At 27.7% G+C, this 15,486-nt stretch overlaps 1 protein-coding gene across 3 annotated transcripts in view; it reads right to left on the bottom strand.

The window, feature by feature from the left end:
* LOC123299724 (unconventional myosin-XVIIIa) overlaps nucleotides 1-15,486 on the bottom strand; it is a 274,559-nt gene that overhangs the window by 109,204 nt on the left and 149,869 nt on the right. The window lies entirely within an intron of this gene.

Below are 15,486 nucleotides of genomic sequence, written 5' to 3'. Positions count from 1 at the left end.
ATATTTTTATATTAATTTATACCACACAAATACAAATAGTATACTCTTACTCAGTCATCAATACCTAATCAATATTTTACAATACTTTGATTATATTGTTTAAAAAGACAATGAGAATATTATTAGATTCCATTCATAGTTATTTTAACGGAAAATAGATTTTTATAATATTCGGAGATAAGCAAGCATATTTGGCAGTAGCGGATTTAAGGGATGGTAGGGGAGCCATTGCCCACTGGGCCCTCGAAATAGGACTGCAAAAAGGGACCCGTAGTGCATTTACGAAGACTAAAATAAAAGGGGAAAATCCAATTTGTGTAAAAGTGACATGGTGGCACGAAGTTCATTAACAAGGGAAAAGACAAATTTGTAGGTAAGGGCACCACAAGGGAGGGAGGGCAACAAGTTCATCAACGAAGACTAAAAAATTGCCCTGTTAATAGATTTTGCCCACTGGACATTTCCCCTTAAATCCGCCACTGATATTTGGCATATTTCACTTTTTGGACAAAGTTTCACTTTTTGACTTTGAAATTATTATCATAATATCCAGTCAAATCTAAAATATAAATTTGTATCATTTGAGATACGTCTTGTTCATCCTTCTCTTGAATCGACAATCTCAAATTCAAAAGTGTATAATGTTGATATAATGTTTAAAATAGAATAAAAATCTTTTTAAAGATACGCCCTTTTATCAAGACACTTCTTTAACCTTTTTAAATACAATTTTCTCCTTCTAGCAATAATAGTGAATGGAGCTATTCTTGCCCTTCTCTACATTCTATTTACCATGAAACAAAATAACAACCATGACAAAACGAAATTTTCAAATTAAATAATTATGTAGCGTTATTAAAAAATTGACAAGAACAATAAATCATTTTAATAGGTTTATTAGTGACTTGATTAATTGGTAAAATCAATTTTTTCATTAATCTATTAATCATATAAATATTAATCAAACTATGTATAATGTTTCTAATATGATATGCATTTTTCATATATTGAATGTATAAATAATAAATAAATTATAACTTGTTTGAAATACTAGATATAATTAAAAAATTGACATTGTTTACATGAAAGAGGCTGGTGAGCCATTCACGGATAGATAATAGATAACAGATTTAATTATGATATCGATAATTTTTAATTAATTAAAATGAAATTTGTCCGTGAATAATCGATAGAAGAAAAGAAAATTAGTGACACCCGTAGAATAATCTAAGTAAAAAAATTAATCAAAGTAAAGTACATACTATACAAGAAAACATCGTTTAAACTGTTGTCGTTTACAGATAGCGATTTCCTCTTTAAGTTAACTAAAATTTGTATAATACATAATTTGTAGCATTTTTTTGAATAAACAAACTTAAAAAAAACTTTTTATAGTTAAAAACAAAAGAGTAATTTAAGTTTGTGTTTTTGATATGTTAAAAATCTTTTTTAATTACGAAAGTTCTCAGCATTTTTTAAAACCAAACGTGTTTGTTAAAACGTACGTAATGAATTCATTAAATGCTTAAAATAATAAAACTCATTGGAAATGTACACAGGAATTATGTGTTCAAATTAGTTTATACCGAATGAGTGGTAAAATAATGCAAAAAAAAATTACAGATTATGTAGAATCCATCAAAATAAGAAGAAAATTTTACAAGAAAATGATGCCGTAAACATTGTGTAGTCGAGGAATGTCTATTTTTAAAGTGTAATAAGTTTGACCGCTATGTGTGTCTGCGTGTCAGTCTGCCTGTGGTTCCGTAACGCCTAAATGGATAAATCGGTTTGATTTTTTTTGTTTCTTTTGAGGCAATTTAATGGGGAGTGTTCTTAGCTATGTTTCCAGTGCGATTTTCGGGTGCCGTACCCGAAACAGCTAAAAAGTAGACGTTAATCTTAAAAATCGGTCAGTTTGGAGAAGGCTTTATGGAAAAAGTTAATTTAATGGAGAGTCTTCTTAGATACGTTCTTCGATATTTCGAAACTTCTATTTATCTCTTTAACTAGAAGTTCGCAGATACAGACACTGATTCGTGGATCTATTTGGGCTTTTCAGAAAAATAAAATAAAAAGTTATATATACCAAACTATCAAAATTCAACCGAGTTTTTCATTATCAATATTATCCGAACACCCGGTATTTATTTCAAAAGACAATATCGACATGAATTGTTAAAATTTTTTTGCTCATTAAAAGATGATATCCATTTAGCAACAGAAATTCCATTTATTGAAGTAAATGTAATAAATACTATTGTTCTTGGATAAGTGTGGAGATCATTGACATTTCGAATATAATTTAAGAAGTTTCAGTTGAGATCACTTATCTTATCTACCTGAAGAATTTCAAGAAAAATGTTGTTGTATTTCATTTCTTACAAACTTTTTATTATTAACAAACAATAAGTGTCAATAAAATGTTGTTAACAATATTTATAAACATCTTTAAATCTCTTGTTATCTTGCATAATTTATCTTTTAATATTGTGCAGAATTTTAAATTGGAATATTTATTTTTGGATGGTAAATAATTTCCTAGAAAGGAGTTTTAATTTTTAATTTAAGTAAAAGCAAGTTCCAAATAACATTTATAATTTCATTTTGATGAAATTGTAGTTTTAATTTTGATTTTATTTATTCTATTTTAATTTTAAGCCATGTTTCCAGGACAAGTTGATTTTTGTGAAAACGGGTGTGACAGAAATGAGATTTTTTTTCATTAATTTTTGTTGGCAGAATTGTATTGTTTTAGTAAGAAAAGTTTTTACAAATTTTTATGGATTATTTTAAATGTGGATTTATAAAAAATTAAAGATTATAATTTTTATGATAATTTTTACATAAAATCAAAAATCAATTAAGATTATTTCAACATAGTCTTTGTTTTAAATTTCAGATTTATAAATGTACGTAAGAATGTACGTAAATCAAATTGATAAATATATGATTCTAATTATTTTAATTACCCGACTGTCAAAGAGTGTTTAAGTATTTATGTTTGTATGAATGTATGTATGTTTGTATGTATTTACGTATATTTGTTTGTCAATTTCTTTATTACCTTGTATCTTCAAAACGGCTTGGTGGACTTCGACAGGTAAGGTATCGTTATATTCGTCTTAAAAACCGAAGTGTCCATAGATAGGTGTTTAAAAAAAGACAAAATTGCGATTTTTTGGTGCAAAATAGAAATACGTTAATATAAAACTAAAATTAACCAAACCTATCGAGTAGGGTATCAAAAGAAAGGAAATTAAAAGTAGAATACAAAAATATATGTATAAGTAACAGGTTTAAATTTAATAAGCAATAATCAATTGGTTAAAAAAGTTTTAATATAATAGAATAAGAGGGTTTCTTTTTAGTACCAGGACACTAAAAAGTCTAAAATAAAATAAATCAAAAAATATCAAAAACCCGACTGCGTAAAATAAAATCTGAAAAGAAAGAAACAAGACCAGTAGTTTACCTATCAAGTTTTACAGTCGGATACAATTATACTCTAGAATCGACTCAAATTTCCTCAATAATGGGCCCCGAAAGTTAAAGTTGCTATGTCAACTACTAGACTTGTTTCTTTCTTTCAGATTTTATTCAACGCAGCCGGGTTTTTTGAATTTCTTAATTATTTATTTATTTAAGAAGTTAAACAATGAATTTGTATCGTAATTTTCTATTTATATACAAATTGCACTGCCAGACGTTGCTTGGAAAGTTCTACAAGTTTCTAGGACATTCAATCCAACCACGCACTACAAAACTTGATGGCTGGTTGGGAAGAAAAGTCATAAAATCCTTAAATAACTAAATAGATTTTATAAAATGTAGCTAGCAAACCATCCAGATTTGACCACTTTTTATGTTACAACCTTGGATTCAACTAAACCGTTTATTAAAAGCTATGATGGCATTTATCTGTTTATGTGTCTTTCATGTTAATTATAAGTCTACTTTTCTTTTCGAAGGTAAAAATGAAAGATCAAGAAGGAATGTTCAGAATATTATTAAGATTTCATTAAATAATATATACAAAATCTTCCAAGCTCATGATAATTAAATCATTTTACCTAAAGACTCTACCGAATGGTAGACCTTTTGTAACTTATTTATTCTTCTCATTCAGATTGTTATCTACAAATTGAGTAATTTGTATGATTCAAATGTATTTTATTTGTTAATACGTGAATTTACTTTTAATGCAAATCTTACTACTTATAGGTGATGAAGAGTTCTTTTTAAAAATATCTGCACACAATCTGATTGCCAATGCACTTTTAATAAGATGAAAACGAACATATAACAAATAACTATGAGAACAACATGCAGAAGCCATGTCACATTGATAGATGGATGGACAGACGAAATTCTAAGAATATAAAAGTGAATATCACTTAAAAACATTTTACAAAAAGATATTGAATCAAAATAAGACAACATTAAAAATAAATTATTATATTATTTATATTTTGATATGTAACTCTTTAGCATACTTACAATGTGATTAAAAAATAAAAAGATTATATAACCAAGTTTTTGAGCTTTTAATACTTGTAACCCAACATTTGTTTTCAATTTTATTCCTAGATATAAAGGCTATGCACATTTTTTTGGAATAATTGTAACAGATCGAAAATTAGAAAAGGCATAGTCCTTAAAATATTATAAAAAGCTTCTATTACTAGGAATAAAGCTGTTGTTCGAAAGTAAGAATGACGCTCATTGTTTTTTTTTCGCTTATTTCGCCCATTGATATTTTGTGGTGATATGTCCATAAAATAATTATTGAAATCTTTGTATTATTTACCGAGATAGTTTTTCGAAATAGTGAAGATTTGAACAAGTGAATTACGTCAGTTTAGTTCTTCTATGGATTTTTATTCTGCTCGGACTCTTACATCAATGTTTTTAAGTCATTGTGAGGTTTGTAGAAGTAATGCGTATTTTTGTAAAGAATATTATTTAGGGATTAATTTTAAATCAAAATTTAACAAATAAACTTTACACCAGCACCAAAAAGCTTAAATCTTACTAAATATCTGCAGATGGCGTTAATTTTAATACATTTTCTTATGAGCAATTTAAAAAGTTTTATCAATTACCTAATTCATACTAAAAGTCGAAAATAAATAAATAATATCGTGTCATGTAAAAGATAGTGTAATATTATTTTCTAAGGTGCGTTCCTTGATGAACAAATGATTCATCCATCATTGAATATCTGTTAGCTAATTAATTACTTCGTGCTTTTAAAATGTTAATTATATACATCTTATTGATTAATCTTATTGATTAAAATAAATTATTAAGCAAATTAAATTCCAATTAGAAAAACTAATGAATCATTAAAACGTATTTATTAAACTTCCGATTGAATAAATTTGCATAAAACATATTTTACGAAATTTTGAGATTTAAATGATTAAAACATCGTGGTTATATTGATTTTAATATCGATATTTGATTTTTGAGTGGAATTTCGAATTATTTTTTTGTTAGCTGGTTCTTTTAGCGCGTCAATTAAAATTTTAGAATGTTTCTGTACATTTTGTATACTTGGTTACTTGAATGAAGCGAATAGCAACAAAAAATATAAAAATTATTAAAATAAAATAATTAATTATTTACAGATAATATACAGTTGGTAAAATTACATTAGTAATGCTTTATAAAACGTCTAGACATTTTAAATATGACGGATATTTAACGAGCAAATTTATATTTAAATTTAACAATAATTCACAGGAACAAAATAAATTAAAATTTCATTAAAATCATGGTAATTCATCTTTTTAGTCCACAGGCGTACCATTTTAATCATTGGCTTTTTGTATACGTGTTTTTGTATCTTAGTGGTTAGCAACTAGCAAAAAAAATTTCGGAAGCTGTAAGCTTTTCACAGGTTTCGAAAATTTTTGATAAAGGAATTCCTTCGCCTCCAAGCTCCAAACGATATAAATGTTTTTGTTAGTATCATAGAAAGATGATCCTGAGTGTCAGTTGACCGCCTTCTTAAAAATTGCAATTAAATCTGCATACGAACACCCTGTTATATTGAAGTTCGAAAAATTGATTATTCATTTGTTATTCGATTATATTTCTGTTAGAATAACAAAAAAAAAACGAATCGCTTTCAATTTGAAATTTGGAAACATAAAGAACACATTTACAAAATCTCAAGGTCGACGTTATCAGTAAGTTTTTTGGACGTAGGTAAAAAGAGTAATAAAAGAATGTTACACCTTTCATTAGGCTCCAAAGCACATAGTTATATGCTGAAATTCGTTCGCGTTTTATTAAAAGGTTAAAAGTTTCTACCAGGCAGATTTTCTTGTCAAAAATATTTCTGTAATTTTAAAGTAACTATTGTAACTATAGTTGCAAGAGGCAAAATGTTTGAAATAAGGACGTGCGACCTGGGTTGCCAGAGCGTCTTAAAATAAACACAATAAAAAAAGGACGTGATCCTTCAGGAAGAGCACTTTTTGTTTTTTAGCATTATTTTAGAAATATTCTTCTAATTAAGCTTGCAAATCTACCATTATCTTACGACTTTAAAATTTTGTAGTCTCTTGCGACCTATATAGGTATTTTTTATTCATAACAATAATTAATTATTCTATAAAAATAATATTTAAATGTATGTTGCAAAATTATAAATCAGAATAATTTATGTTGAAATATATAAAATCATGTAAATAATATAAAACATATTTAAACCAATTAGTAAATAAAAATTTCATTAAATATAAAATAAATAAATTATAGTACAGCAAATATGCTAATTTTACATTGAAAAATTAGAAAATTTTAAGAATACAGCTAGAGATTTACAGAATACAGTTAAAATTCTCAATAAAATTATTGAAAAACTCCTTTCTATAATTTTTTCATTTTTTTAAATTTTGGTGGTATAAATAGAATTATCGATATTGCAGAAGGTATATGGAAATGCATGTCAGTTCCTATATTGATACTTTGCTTTTTCTATGCTTTTTATTTCATTCTAGTGATTTTAAAGTCAATCCAACTAAAAAGAGAATATAGTTTTTCTCAAATCTTTCATGGACAAATATCGCGTTAACCTGTAATTATTACGAACATTTGCCTATTAGCCGAAATATAATTTTTCTTCAAAAGTTTCTGAAATAATTCCGGAATAACATATCGTGTTCGTCCGGTTTCCAAAACAAGCACTCCGGTCACAAAGTGTGATGGCGTTTTGACCGAAGTGTTTACTAAGTCACACTACGGTCCATGTCCTATATTAACCACTAAATTACGGTCATCATCATCTTCTTAGAAAAATCGAGAATTGATGAAGAGATTCGAGTGTGTACTAATTTTTACCAAGAGGATGTATATTGTTACTGGATTAAACTGATTAAGAGTAATATATAATATCCAAAAACGTGATTCAAACTATCAACAGAATAATACAAATAATCAAACAGAACAATTGCATTATAATAAATATAAGTTTTGTTTTTTATCTATTAAAAAACAATGTTTATTCTAGGCGCTCAAACACTTATTTCATTGCATTCTAGCCTGAATTTTTATTAAAACCAAATTAATATTTACATATTCCGAATAAATTTCCTATGCTTTTATGGTTTTTGAAAATAACTTCTACACAAAAAGTAAGTATGTAGCAGGTTATAGAGAAATTTAAAAAGATAGAAATCTGGAATATATTTTTGGTGGTCCTGAAGTAATGGCAGGACTTTATCAAACTTAGACAATGTTAAAATTTTTGTTTAATACAATTAAATCCAAGAAAGCTTACTTTTCTAGACACAGGATGTTGGAATTTTGAAATATTTTTGTGAATATTGCTAAAACGCCTGCTAAGAAATTAAAAATTTGACACTATGAGCTAAGAAGGGTGATAAATTACGAAAATCAGGGGTGGAAATATGAGTGTGCCTGTGTCATCACAATGTTTCGAGAATTTTGCCGATTGTCAAAATTAAATATCCTTTTATTCTACAACTTTAACGGCCTTGAAAATAACGCTTTCCTAGCTATAAGTGTATTGAAAAATTGACATTATTTTAACGTTATTTACAATTTGGTGAACTTCGACTGCTAGCAGGGACCCCCCTTTAGAATTGACTCGAAAATTCTTTTTATGATTTCTCTCTAATAAATGGTAGTCTAATTAACTTTGTCTTGGATAAATTTATCAGGTTTGTAGGGATTTTCACCCAAATGTTTTTCTTTATATTCAACTTGAATTGGGCTAGATATTAGTAATGTCTAAATAACTCGAAAGTTTATCTTTTTTCCTTGTCTTTTTATATATTGGAGTAAAGACTTTATACAGAGTATATCCTAGGTAAGTACAAAAAGATTATATAGCATAATCTTGAGCCAATTTTAAGAAAAAAAGTTTCACAAAAATAACTATTTTTATTCAGACGTTTATTTTAATAAATTGAAAACAGCATGAAAAGTGAAAAAAGCATAAAATCGAAAATGTACTAACATTAGTCCATATCTTAATAAGTCTTACCAATTTGTCCCAATGATAACAACTTTATAATACAAATTACAAAATACATTGAATATAACAAACATCATTTTATTAGAATTCTTGTCAACAGTTTATGAAGATTTAAAATTAATTTAAGTGCATATTCTACTTAAATTTATAAATATTTTTAAATTAATTGAATGTTGCAGGCATACAAAAATTCTGGAATATTCTTAAATTGTAACAAAATCGCCATTGGTTGTTGATTTGAGAACTAAATAACTATAGTCGATCATCAGAAGGGTTTTGGACGACATAATTACAATGAAAAAATAAACCCAAGAAATTAGATGAATTTGTTATAACCATGGTCCATGCGAGTTAATCAAAAGCTTTTGAAACTATTACTTAATATTTTCTCAAATTTCTTTGTATATTTAGGCACTCGGTAAGGAAGAACACTGATAAAATTTTTCAATTTCTCTGATCTATCTACAACCTTTATCATTGCTGGATTTGGGATTTGGCTGCTAGTAGGCACTAGAGATGTCCCTCCTACTTCATTTCACGTATTCTTAACGTCTTCCCTTTTTTAACACGCTTTTATTAACTTCATACGGATGCTTGTATGTTTGTATGTTAGTATAATTATTATGTAACGGAAACTTTGAACACGATTTTGATCCCCTTCAAAACCTCGGATTAATAATTTCTTTAAATTCAAATGTAATTTTATCGTAAAAAAACGTGGTGTTCTTTTAAAATATTTTATAATGACTTCCCTTTTACAAAAATCTGTCTGTATAATATTTACAATAACTGAAATTTAACACCCCACGCTTTTTAACGATAATTTTATATCTTTTTGTTCAGATAGTTACAAAACCGTGTTTTTTAGTTTTTAATTTGCACGTTTATTTAAGTCTCCGGAATACACGGTATTATTTATCTGCAACACCAAAATCATACGTCATTCACTCATACGTCCATTTTCTTACATCCACCGTACTATTTCAAATATTGGCCCCATCAAACGCTCTTAAATCTATAATTTTGACGGCCCTCAAATTTGCGTAGTAGACATGAGCCTACCGGTAAAGCCAGTGCTGGCTTTCACATAAGGTGTTAAAAACCATACATGAGTACAATGCTACCACGATGTTTTATCATGGATCTAGACAAAAGATTATTTTTCTAAATTTCTTTACTCTTCTGACGTTAATTGTATAATATGTGTATATTGAACGTAGCCTAATGGTTATGAAGAACTCAAACCGGTTAAAATCATTATTATAAATATGCACAGGTATTAGGTATAGATTATATTATTTTTAATAAATAAAACACGTCTATAAATATTTCAAAAATTTTATATAAAATGACAAAAAAATATAGTTTTAGTGTAAAAAAAAATTGTTAAAACTATTTATTAAAACGAATATATGTGTGAACCAATGTTGTTTGTAGAATACATATTATTTTGTTAAAGCTTATGATTGAACTGCTCAAATTATTTTATAGCAACAAGTGAGCAATTCATTTTAGCCTACGAGTGCGAAAATTTTTGACTAAAAGTCATTTGACTAATTAAAAATGATTCATAAAATAACACTAGAATACTAAATTGGAAAACTTGATTGTAACCTCATTCACTTAAGGGGTTATATTCAGTTAGAATTTTCAAAGAATCGATTTTTATACCATGTATATGAAATATACCAAGGTATACTAAGTTGAGTCCCAAGTTTGTAACGCTTAAAAATATTGATGCTGTCTGTCGTCTGTCCGTCTGTCATCACGATTACTCAAAAAAGAAAAGAGATATCAAGCTGAAATTTTTAAATCGAGTTGAGGACGTAAAAAGTGAGATCGAGTTTGTAAATGAGCAACATAGGTCAATTGAGTCCTGGGACCGTAGGCCCCATCTTGTAAACCGTTAGAGATAAAACAAAATTTTAAGTGTAAAAAATGTTCCTTATAAAAAAATAAACAACTTTTGTTGGACACACTTTTTCGTAAACATCACTGTTTACCCGTGAGAGCGCATATTATGCGAAAATTTTAGTATTATATGAGTATATCAGTTATATGTGTGACATGTAGGTATTTCTGTAAACACATTTTTGTATATAAAGACATTCTGTAGTATATTTAGTTTATCATTGTACGAAGCCGGGACGGGTCGCTAGTTTTTATACAAAACCCGATAAAGAAAATGAATCTACTCTCAAAAATTGATGTTTCTTATGAAAATTCTTAACAAATATAAGTAGATTTTTAACGGGATTAATCCAAGGTTTAATAAAAGTATGACAAAACACATAAACAAGAGATTCGTTTTACCAATGTAAGTATTTTCTATAATTATTATGTAAATAAAAATATGTTTACAATAAAAACAATTATAAAGTAGGTGTTTAAACTTCTTTACAAAATTAAAGATAAAATCAATTACTATAAGAATATTTCTAGTATATAAATAAATATTTTACAACTCTTCGTGTAAATGATTTGATAATTTTTATAAAAGTATTTAAAATAACCTTTTTTTTTTCTTTGCATACAAAAATATTAAATATACTTACAAGATTTACAATAATTTTATTAATGCTATTTAATTTAAATATTTATTGGTAATAAATTATTGTAAAATTATTTTATAGCGTTATTTAATAATACCAAATCATGAGAAAATTTTACCAGAAAAAAATTTTTAATACTAATAATATTTAAAATATTATTTAGGCACTAAATAAACAAGGGTTCCGTTTATTAAAAAGCTAAACATTTTCACTGCACCAACACCAAAAGACAATATTTTAAGCCCTAATCCATACTCTGTCGCCGAGTATGATATAGCTAAACTTAATAAGGCACTCGCGTTCAATTTCCCTTTTACAATAATATGTTTAAGAAAAATATGTAATCAAATTGGCTTTTTTATCAAAGTCAGGTTGGGCAACGCCAAAGTTTTAAGAACAAACAAATCAAGTCTGAATTTCCTCACCCCCTCTTGTACTTGTTTTATCTCCTGAACTGAAAACTATCGTAAAAGTAAGACTAATAAATTCCATATAATCACTTTTGTTGAATTAAGCACAGTATTATTGAGTTTAAGTTTTATACGAAGGTCCTCAAACTTAATAGGACCTAGGATCACTATATGGCCACAAAAAAACGAGAGGTTAGCGTCAGTAACTATTTAAACAGCCTGAGTCTGATTTGATCATAATTGTTTTTTTACTAACAGAATACGGATTGATATTCGCATTAACATGAATAAACAATACACTAAACGCTTGATTTTGATTGTGAATGAACACAATGAAAGCATTTTGAAATAAATCTATCATTTTATGATTATAAAATATGATTTTGCATATTATATAGGTAAATCTATGTATACACATTTATACACACCTAAAAAAACATTAAATAAATACCAGAAATGCATAATTTAAGTTAATTGTAGACATTGACAAAACGTTTTGTATTTGATTTGTTTATTACCACAAATATAAGATATTTATCTATTTAAACTTTATTAGTTTTTTGTATCGAACAATGTAGTTTATAGTTTATACATTTGGAATATTCTCTTTAGTATCCCTATTCCCAACGCTTGTTCACAGGCAATGTCCCAGAAATTGCACAAAAAGACTGGCAGTATCAATTTTTACAGTAGAGGGATGTTATAGGGTGGTCGAAATTTGTTATTTGTTAGTTCTACACGGTAAGAAATTCTTGGCGCTTACTATTTATACTGGAATGGTATAGAGACATGTAGACATAATATGATATAGAAACATATAGCATGGCTGCTATCCACCAGATGTATTATGAGCCTAACGCCCGGCCGCCATAAGTATTGCTAATGTAACTATTCCCTCTGCAATACAGTATACAATATGGCGTCCATACCGATACTGACATAGTGATATCCACAAAAAACTATGTTTCTTACCGTGTAAGTGAATTATATCTGAATTTAACTATTAATGTTGACTTTTAGGCGTTCAGTTCAATTGAAAGTAGTGATCTTAAATAGAGATCAAAGAAAATAGTGATCTTTAATCGTATGACTTTGCTTCTAGTTCAGAAAGCAAGAGAATAAAACTGTAATTACAATAAAAGTTGTAATGAACAGAGTTGGGAATCTACCATGGTTACGTACATCATACCTACTTACGAAAAAGAAGCTAAAAGTTTATTTCTAAGCGTGGAAATCAATTCGAGAGTTTCTACAGCAAAAGGTAATATCAAAAGCATCCTTTACTGAAATATATCCTCGCAGAGTATGACAAACTCAAAAAAATCTCTGTAATATAAATTCGTTGAGAAGGCACAGAAAACTTCATAATACCTTATTTGCAGACCACTAGGTGATCCGTAGGGATCATCTTCGATTTATTTTGGAAAGACATTAGATACTATGATAAATTGAGATACTATGGAAATAGTCTGAATTGAGCTGCAGTTTAGGTGGAAAAATAAAGAAATTCGAAACACTCAAGATAGAATGTGAGTTGTTTACAGAAATATTATCTACATAATCTTCAGATTCCGCATAAAAATCGCTCTATTTCTTAAGAGAGGGAATCATGATATGATTAAAAGGAACTCCCTTGCACCAATTACCTACATTGGGTACAATAGATATTTCATGTCGTAATTCCATCACTCCTGTACTTTTTTCGTTCCTTTATCAAATGGATTGACAAGGTAAAGATAAACTTTTGTACTTATATTCGAAGCGTTCAAATTAGTCTAAATTACGATTGTATTATTGTCATTTCAACGGGTTTAGTTTTACAATATGCTAGATATTTATTACTTAGTAAAAGATTGATAGGTGATTTTATATAAAAGGTATTTTATTATTTCTAAATACATGCAAATGTCAATATTTTAAAATATTATAATAACGACATACTTTATTATTTATTATGTGTAAAGCAATCAATTTTGTGTTCATTCCAATCGAATATGTATGTAATAGTATGCTGGTAAAATTTTATGGAAATCAAATTATTCAAATATGTTTTGCCATAATAGTTAAGCCTAAATAGTAAATTATAACATCGTATTATTTTAATCATGAACTAAAACTAGAAAATTATTATCTTAATCCAGAACTAAAAGTGACTCAAACTTCTTGGATAGAAACTCGATTTTTAGGGTTTAAACCATGGATTAAAAGTCCATATATATACTTTGGATACGTATACTTGAAAAAGCTTCACATCGCAAGAACTAATAGAAATGTAGCAACTCAAATAAAAATTATTTACGATTTTAGGATCTCAGCTTGAACTATTACAATTGTATGATTGTATATAATGATACCACCAAAAAAGCGTGTCCATATTTTAGAAAAGAACTTCCTTCTACTTATTTGAAAATGAAAATCTACCGCCTTATATGCATCCACAAGTATTATAAAAACACGGAAACTTTAATGGATTTACAAATAGGCTGATGAATCGTTTGAATATTCATGTGACTGATTATAACTGTACACAATAATATCGTAAGAAGTCATCTAAATCTCGTCATATATGAGTATATTACTGTCGGTAATTGACCTTCCGGTCTGTTATTGTTTTTATAAACAATTAAATACAGAAATAGTACCTATATTATGCATATTGTAATAATATTGATTTAAATAAACATAATAAAACTGCACTTGTGTGTCATTCATGTGTGTGTACGAATACATTTTACATTTCTACAGGACGTATGAGGAACTTTCCTCTGACAATGAGTGCCAACACTTGCAAGAGAAGAGACGAAGATACGGAGGAAACCAGATTTGTCTCTGGATTCATAGTTCTTGTTTACCGATGGAGAATTAAAAATGAGAAATCGAAAGATCTGTGCTCTGAAAATCTCATTTAAAAATTGATGCAAGCTGATTCGAAACATTAGATGTATTTGTACAGCCTCAAAAAAGTTAACTGTAAGCTCGGTAAAAGATAAAATAAAGAGGATACCAGATTTGCTTCTGGATTCATAGTTCTTGTTTACCGATGTAGAATTAAAAATGAGAAATCGAAGGATCTGCGCTCTGAAAATCTCATTTAAAATTGATGCAAGCTGACTCGAAACATAAGATGTATTTGTACAGCCTAAAAAAAGTGAACTGTAAGCTCGGTAAAAGATAAGATAAAGACTAAAAGATAAAAGATGAGATAAAAGACAGCGGAAAATTTAGGGAAATTTGTTAACAGACTCCAATTCCCTTAACCACAAAGTAATCATATGCTTGATTAACTATAAGGAGACCTAAGAAAATTATCATCCTTAGAACTAGGTACAAATTTTTTACTATTTAAAAGTAAACTGATTTGAGGCTTGGTTGATAACTACAGCTCTCGTCCTTTTTGGACGTATTGTGTTGTGACTGTTATATTACAGATCATCAGATGAGACACGATTTTTATGAAATTTAATTGACTTTTAAACACTCCTAACATAGTTTTTCAATCGAAAAGTGTTCATAACTATTTTTAATTAACTTAATTTCAAAAATTTTTTTCCATGATCGGTTTTTTGAAGGCAAGTCTACACCATTATTTTCGTAATTAAATTATCTTTCTTACCTATATTAACTTACCTGTTCATATAGTATGAATAGATCTACACAATTTGTTAATCAATCGAAATTGATATCAGAAGAAAGATAATTTAATTACGAAAATAATGGTATAGACTTTCCTGAAAAATAACCGTTCATGAAAAAGGTGATTAAAAGTAATTTAATTAAAAATAGCCATGAATACCATTTTAATGAAATAAAAATCAATAAAATTTCACAAAAAAACCGTCAATTAGATCAAAATACTGATGCACTCGGTAATAAAATACCATTAAACAATCAACACCAATCAAGCCTAATGTTGAATTTTATTATTATGAATGAGTGTAGTGATTAAAATAATGTATTCTGAAAATAACTTCCTTACGTTTTGGTATTATCCATTTGTAATTTTTAAAATCCT

This window comes from Chrysoperla carnea, chromosome 5, assembly GCF_905475395.1.
Source record: "Chrysoperla carnea chromosome 5, inChrCarn1.1, whole genome shotgun sequence".
Classification (NCBI taxonomy): Eukaryota; Metazoa; Arthropoda; class Insecta; order Neuroptera; family Chrysopidae; genus Chrysoperla; species Chrysoperla carnea.
The sequence above is the reverse complement of the archived record's forward strand: the minus strand, read 5'-3'. Positions and strand labels throughout refer to the sequence as shown.